This window comes from Aythya ferina (assembly GCF_964211825.1).
Source record: "Aythya ferina genome assembly, chromosome: 3".
Taxonomy (NCBI): Eukaryota; Metazoa; Chordata; class Aves; order Anseriformes; family Anatidae; genus Aythya; species Aythya ferina.
The window spans coordinates 108,662,797-108,669,272 of NC_140298.1; the positions used below are offsets into that span (position 1 = coordinate 108,662,797).

At 37.4% G+C, this 6,476-nt stretch overlaps 1 long non-coding RNA gene across 1 annotated transcript in view; it reads right to left on the minus strand.

The window, feature by feature from the left end:
- LOC311433817 overlaps positions 1-5,112 on the minus strand; it is a 6,692-nt gene extending 1,580 nt beyond the window's left edge. Inside the window, exons 1-2 of the long non-coding RNA XR_014690970.1 lie at positions 4,844-5,112; positions 1-21 (exon numbers count right to left, since the gene is read on the minus strand). The exon at positions 1-21 is cut by the window's left edge and continues 215 nt beyond it. This is a non-coding gene — a long non-coding RNA (uncharacterized lncRNA). The remainder of the gene's footprint in view (positions 22-4,843) is intronic.
- Between the last annotated feature and the right edge of the window lie 1,364 nt (positions 5,113-6,476).

Sequence of the window (6,476 nt, forward strand, 5' to 3'; positions counted from 1 at the left end):
GTCTATCAAGACCTATGGGATCTGGGATAAAATATCATTAATGTTGTTCCAGAAGATGGACAGACAACCTCTTCCTGAACTGAAAAGAGAGCAGAGAGTGAAGAAGGTTAAGGAGGAGCAACTCAAAGCATGCCTGTCTGCTAAGGCAGTAATCATTCAGGGACACCTCTGTTTCTTTAGCCCTCAGGTACCATATGTATTATTTTACATGATAATTTGAAAAGTAGTTCTGTCCCTATGTAGTAGATAGATGGTAAAGATAAACACAGAATGCTTCTGTGTTACATGACAGGTCCCACTCCTCCCCAGGCTTCAGATCTGGACACATTACTGATAGATTCTTTGGTATTTTACTCTAAAAGACTGAGTGAAATAAAAACTACTATAGGAATATATAACAGATATTTCTATGCAATTATCAGGGAAAACATAGTAGAATGAGCACATAGTGTATGACATGATAATGTATTTTTTATGGCATGTTGCTACAGTGCTCCTTGAGGAAGGACCACTAAGGGTTGCAAGGACTCTTGCATATAGGTCATTCATTTTGATGGTGTGTCAAGAGGGTGCCTCAGGAGCCAGATGATTTTTAAATTGCTGCCTCGCTCATTTGCCATTTGCATTATACTGAGCTCAGTGTTTCCCCCAAATGCTCATTGTGCCAGGGTAAGTTAGGCAGGCAGTGAACTTGGACCACAAATTCTGCATTGACATACTAAACTAGCACAGATCCATTCCCTGTGCCAGGTCAATGTTCTCTAGCCCGGAGGCCAGCTGGCACCATCCTACCACAGCCATAATCTTAAGCACAGTGTCCAAAGAGAGTGGCTGCATCCAAACTGCCTATGCAGAACTGGTCCTGGGCCAGGTTTAACTCTCACTCAACATCCAGGGATTTTCTGGAAAACTTGCAGTTGACCTGCATCAAAATGGCTCTGAAAATTTAACTGTATGGACAAATGACAACCAGGGCGTGTGCTTGCATCCTTAGTTTGCTAACATAGACATAAGCTAGTGCTGGCAACACAGTGGTATGATGATGGTCATACTCTCCCATCACTCCTTTCAACCATTATCCTAGTGGGAACCTGAGGCCAAGAAATTAGGACTGATGTATACTAATACACAGCCTGAAGGAGCAAACCTTACTTTTGTTGTTTGTTTGTTTTCTTCTGCTTTGCTCTCTTCCTTTTGTTTTGAGTAGAAGGCATTCAAAAGTTTTTTCTCCTTCCTGCAATGATGCTAAAAGTTCATCTTTTACTTCCATCAACATATTAATGACTTCTTTCATCTTACAATTGGCACAATATTCCAGTAAACAGCTTTAAGACTCTTTACAATGCTTCAGATTTCCCCTTGAACTTCTTGTCCCCTACTGACAAGCAATGTAAGGAGGTAGTGCTAAATAGGGAAGCAGTATACTGAGATCTGAGATATTTCTTATCATTGGCCCATACTTTCCTTGACATCTTGAGCGTTGCTTTTGCTTGTTGTCCTACCATAAGAATGGACGAATGGACATTTTTTCAAGGAGCATGACACTTTTTTTTTTACTTTTTTTTTTCTTCTCCTTCTCCTACTTCATTCTTACAGTAGGAAGGGGTACATATGTTCAACAAGAATATTTCAACAGTAATATAAAGAAAAAAAAAAGTGATCCCCTTGATATGTGGGGCAATTTGCTCCTCAAAAAAAAAAAAAAAAAATTATAGCATCCCCCAATTACAACTTGGTTTAGAATCTCATTTGAAAAGCAGAAAAGGAAAAGAAGATATGAAAGCACACACACACATACAAAGTTAAAAAAATTAGAAGGAACTCAAAGAAAATTCACTTTCCACATTCCCATTTTTCATTACTCTCTTTAATATATATTTTCCTACGATATTTGAAGTTACAGTAAGAAGGACTGTATATATTCCTTTCTCTGTGGCTCATTTGTATTTTTCATATGAGTCCAAGACAGTCCTTTCTGAATGTGTAACTGAAAATATGCATTTTTCTCTCTTAGAGGTTACTGGGAGTTTAACATGGTGTAATATGGAAAACTCAGCTCTAACTCATGTTCTCTTCACCTCACTACACCCTCCGCCCCCTACCCCCCCCCCCAAAAAAAAAAAAAAAAAAGGGGAGGGGGGATAAAGTGAGTTTAGTTTTATATTTCAGTTGTTTTGTTACTGCCTAATTTAAATCTGGAGAAAAAATGCTGAATTCACAGACTTTGATAAAACACTCATTTATTTCCCTGTCATATATAATGAAAGTTGAATGAAAGAGTCAGTTGCAAACATACACAAAAGCATACTCCAAATCTCAATATGAAGACTCACATGAGAGAGGGTCTGAACAGCAGTAAAGTCACGTAAAGTTATGGCCAAAAGTGCTTTAATTTATAACAGATTTTTCTTTTCACCAACAGCTGAGGACATATCAATGATTAACTTACAGGCTGGGTGCTCTTCGGTCTGAAGAACTTCAAACTTGTTGAAGAATCTGGAAAACATTTTATATAATACCTGTCCTTTCTATCCCTGAAAGATCTATGCAACTACACATTGTGGTCACACTAAAAACATTCCAACTTCCTGAATGAGCTCAAGACATCACTCTTAACAGAATAGTGAAGGAAAGAGAGCATGTTTCCGTGTGCATACAGAAGAGCAAACATCCTGGCTGAGCTTTAGGTTGATGGAGAGGAAAAGGCTGTGAATGACAGAAATGCCAGTTTATTGTTTCATAACTTTTGTTTATAAGTATTCAGTATTCAAAATTCTAGCAGACTCACTGTAGCACTGACTTAACGTAAGTGACAGAACATAACAACGCTAGGTACTACTGGAATTGTTGCAGGAGACTGCGTGGTACCTATGCAGCCCACGTAATGTGATGATTGTCATTTAAGGCTTTATAGTGAGGTTTGGTTTGGTCATATATTTGCATGGTTATATTCATGTATAGTTTTAAATATAACATACATATGTACGTGTCTGTATGTATGGCAGAATCTTCCAACACACAGATTAACGCCATTTTGCACAATCTACGCAGCATCTCTTTAAACATCCAGTGACAGTAGGTGAAGGATTCTTATGGATCATATCTGCTGCTAGGAACTGGGAAGAAAAGGTCTTTACTCTTGCACCAAGACAACAGCAATGACAAGAAAGAAGGAAGAGTGGATTGCTGCTCCTGGGCCTCCATGTTGGCAAGTGTTAATACATCTGGATCTGTTCTTGAGATGCTCCTTGTTTACATTTAAGTAGATGATTACAAATTAGGGAACCATCTGAACCTTTTTTAGACACCTTTGTATCTTTTCACTTGGTGAAATTAAGGCTTAGTTAAAATAACAGAGTAAGAGAGTAATATTTCAGACATAGTAGTTTGCAGGACTTTGAATGCAAGCATTTAAATGTAACATAATGAACAACTCTAGAATTCAGCAACTAATAATACCTTAATGCTTACAATAATTTAAATGGTTTTGTTTATTTATTTTTTGTTTTGTAACTACTATTCCTTTTAAGGAAAACCACCCAGCATTTCCATTTGGGTGCAACTTCACTAGGCAGACTTAATCTCATTTTTTGGGCCAACATTAATCCAAAATGACTTGTGAGAAAGACTCACAATATTCCACAGCAAAGCCAAGAAAGCCCCAAGATTTAAGTTGCATAAGATTTCACTGATAATAGCATCTTTGGTATTTGGTAATAAAAAAAAACTGAGGCATAAATCATTGACTTTGTCAACATCTAGTACAGTCTGATGATTGCAAGAAAAGATAAAAGCTCTGATAAATGTTTTGTTATTTATAAATGTAGTAGGCATGGTTAGGAGTTCTTTAATTAAAGATTTAGTGCTTTCAGTCCCAGGCCTCTTGCCCTTCTCTCCAGAGATGCAGATACATCTAAAACCCATATAAAGTCAAACATCCTTGCCTGGTTTTAAATTTAACATAGCTGCCTAGTCAGGCTATTGGTCTTTGTCAGATAGTGGGTTGCATCCACATTTGCTGAGCTTCCAGATAAAACAACAGTATAGTGCTGAAGCCTCCTTAACGACAAAGAATTAGTGCACATTAAATGTTGTTATTTTTAGAACTGGGCAAATACTGGAAACAGTCATTGCCCTAAGTTGCTTATTATAAATAGCAGGGTCTAGTTTCTTTCCAACATGCAATATTTTAAATAGGAAACCACAAGTAACATGAAATATCACCATAAAGTACCCTCTGAAACTAGAAAAATTCTTTTCCTTTAGCACTAAGAATCTGGGAAGCAGGATTACATTTCTAGTTCTGTCATTTATTTATTGTGTGGCAACTTGTAAATGCTTTCACCTTGCTCCAGAGACAAATACTGTGCCTTATTAATATTTAGGTAGTCTGGAGTATCAGGGGATCAGAATTACAGAGTATTTTGAGATGCCTGAGTCTCACAGCAAAGGTGGTTTCTTAGGAGATGGCGTGCAAGAAGGTCTCTGAACAGTGCTCAGGAATGTTTCCCCATTGCACTTGAAAACTATGGAGATCTTTCTCACAAAACCTGCAGGTATATCTTGGAGGCTCAAGAGCCATTGTACTGGACTATGAAGTCACCTATGTAAAGATGTTACCAACAAGAGCCAGCAAGCATTCAAGATCCCCTCTTTCACCCCTGGCAAAAGTGAATTTACTTCTGAAATCTCACCCAGAGTACAGGATGTGTGTAAATACTAAACACCAGTAACAGCTTTGTTGTGACTTCAGTTTTCTATTACTGAAACACATCAAACACCTGGTACACAGTTACTGCAAGTGTAGATAATGCAGATCCTAACTGTTAAGCACTGAAGATACCTCAAGAGCAAATGTCTATCTTGAGATATCCCACAGCAAATCCACTTGCAGTCTAGGGTAGAAGCTTGTCATGAAGGTATTGAGTCCTGCCCTTCTGATAGGTAGGCCTAGGCATGAGGTCCTGGATGAGAAATACTCTCTCTACTCAGTCTCTACTTCAGCTGTACCCAATTAATGTTTCCATTTCACAAGCATAAATCTGCCTGACCCACTGCCACAGCCACACTGCAATCAGAAGGCTTTCTCCTTTCCCAACAGATCCTGGATTTTGTTTTATCCCATCTTTTACAAGTTCCTTCACAGAAGGAATTGCTCCTTTTCACTGCTTCCTGTTTTACTTCTGTTCTCAGAAACTCCTGCTTCCTGTGTGGTGTTTGAATAACAAGAAGCCATGAGATTTCACTTCAAAAATTTAACGTCTACTGAAGCTCTCTGCTGTTTTCCTTCAGGGGTTGAATGGACTCCAAAGTTTATAGCAAGAGTCAGAAGTTGTTTGAGAACTTGGTGAACAGTTGATTCTTCTTTTAAAAATACCTGTTGTCAGCCTCTTCATATGCAGATACTGCCAGCCAACAACAAAGTACAGGTACTGTTGGAACAGTGTCATGTTCATGCTTCCTACCCACTATGGCCAATAGAAAACACTTCATGCCTGTTAAAGGGTCTGCTGGCAGGATGCAGATTGAAAGTGAGACCTCTCAGTTTACATAGCATTGTGTAGCATTAATTTGTGAGTAACTATATTCTTGTTATAGTCCGTGGAGATTAAGTCTACTTGCTATACAGCAAGTGGAGTTTGGCAGGATTCAGAACCCTAAGCAGAAACCTAGTGCCATTTTGAGACACCTTAACTTATCCAACATATCTGCACAGTGTCAGGTGATTGGGCATGGTGTCTATGGGAGACCTATATCCTTTTAGAGAAGCAGATAAAGAAGAGGTGCAATACTGTATAGTATTCAAATTAAAGAAATATATACCTATAATAAGAATAAAATTTATATACCTATATGTTATGTAGCCTATATAAGGAAATATATACAAATATATGAAGTGAATTCAATCCTATCTCTAAATCTGTGTCTTAATTTCAGACAATATACAGTCCAAAGTGCCAGTTCTGCTTCCCAACCAGAAGGGTGCTTTGATTTCATTCCAACACATTTCTATGTTATTGATCTATGGAAATGTGCAGGCAAAATTCGGGAACTAAGAAATTTGTGTGATATAAATTAAGCATGCTGCAGATATGTCAAAATATACAAACTGTCTTATTACTCAGAAAAATGGTCAGAATTTTTTTGAGTAATAAGACATGCATTGGTCCGAAAGGGTAAAAAATAAAAAAAGGAAAAAAAAAAAAGATAGGACATTTTTGTTCAATTAGATTACTTGGATCGCTTGCAAATACTGTTTATGGTTAGTAATGAAGCAAATGGGTAACCATGCCAACATATTAAATGTTGCTGTAAATGTGACATAAAAGATCTGTCACTCTAGCCAGTAAAAATTGCATTTTAATTTTTTAATGTACTTAAAATGGTAGAAAATTAATATGCTAATTTGAAAAGTAACGTGCAAAAGACAAGATAAAGATTGATTTTTTTCTAAGCTGTCCTCAGCTTTTTCTGAA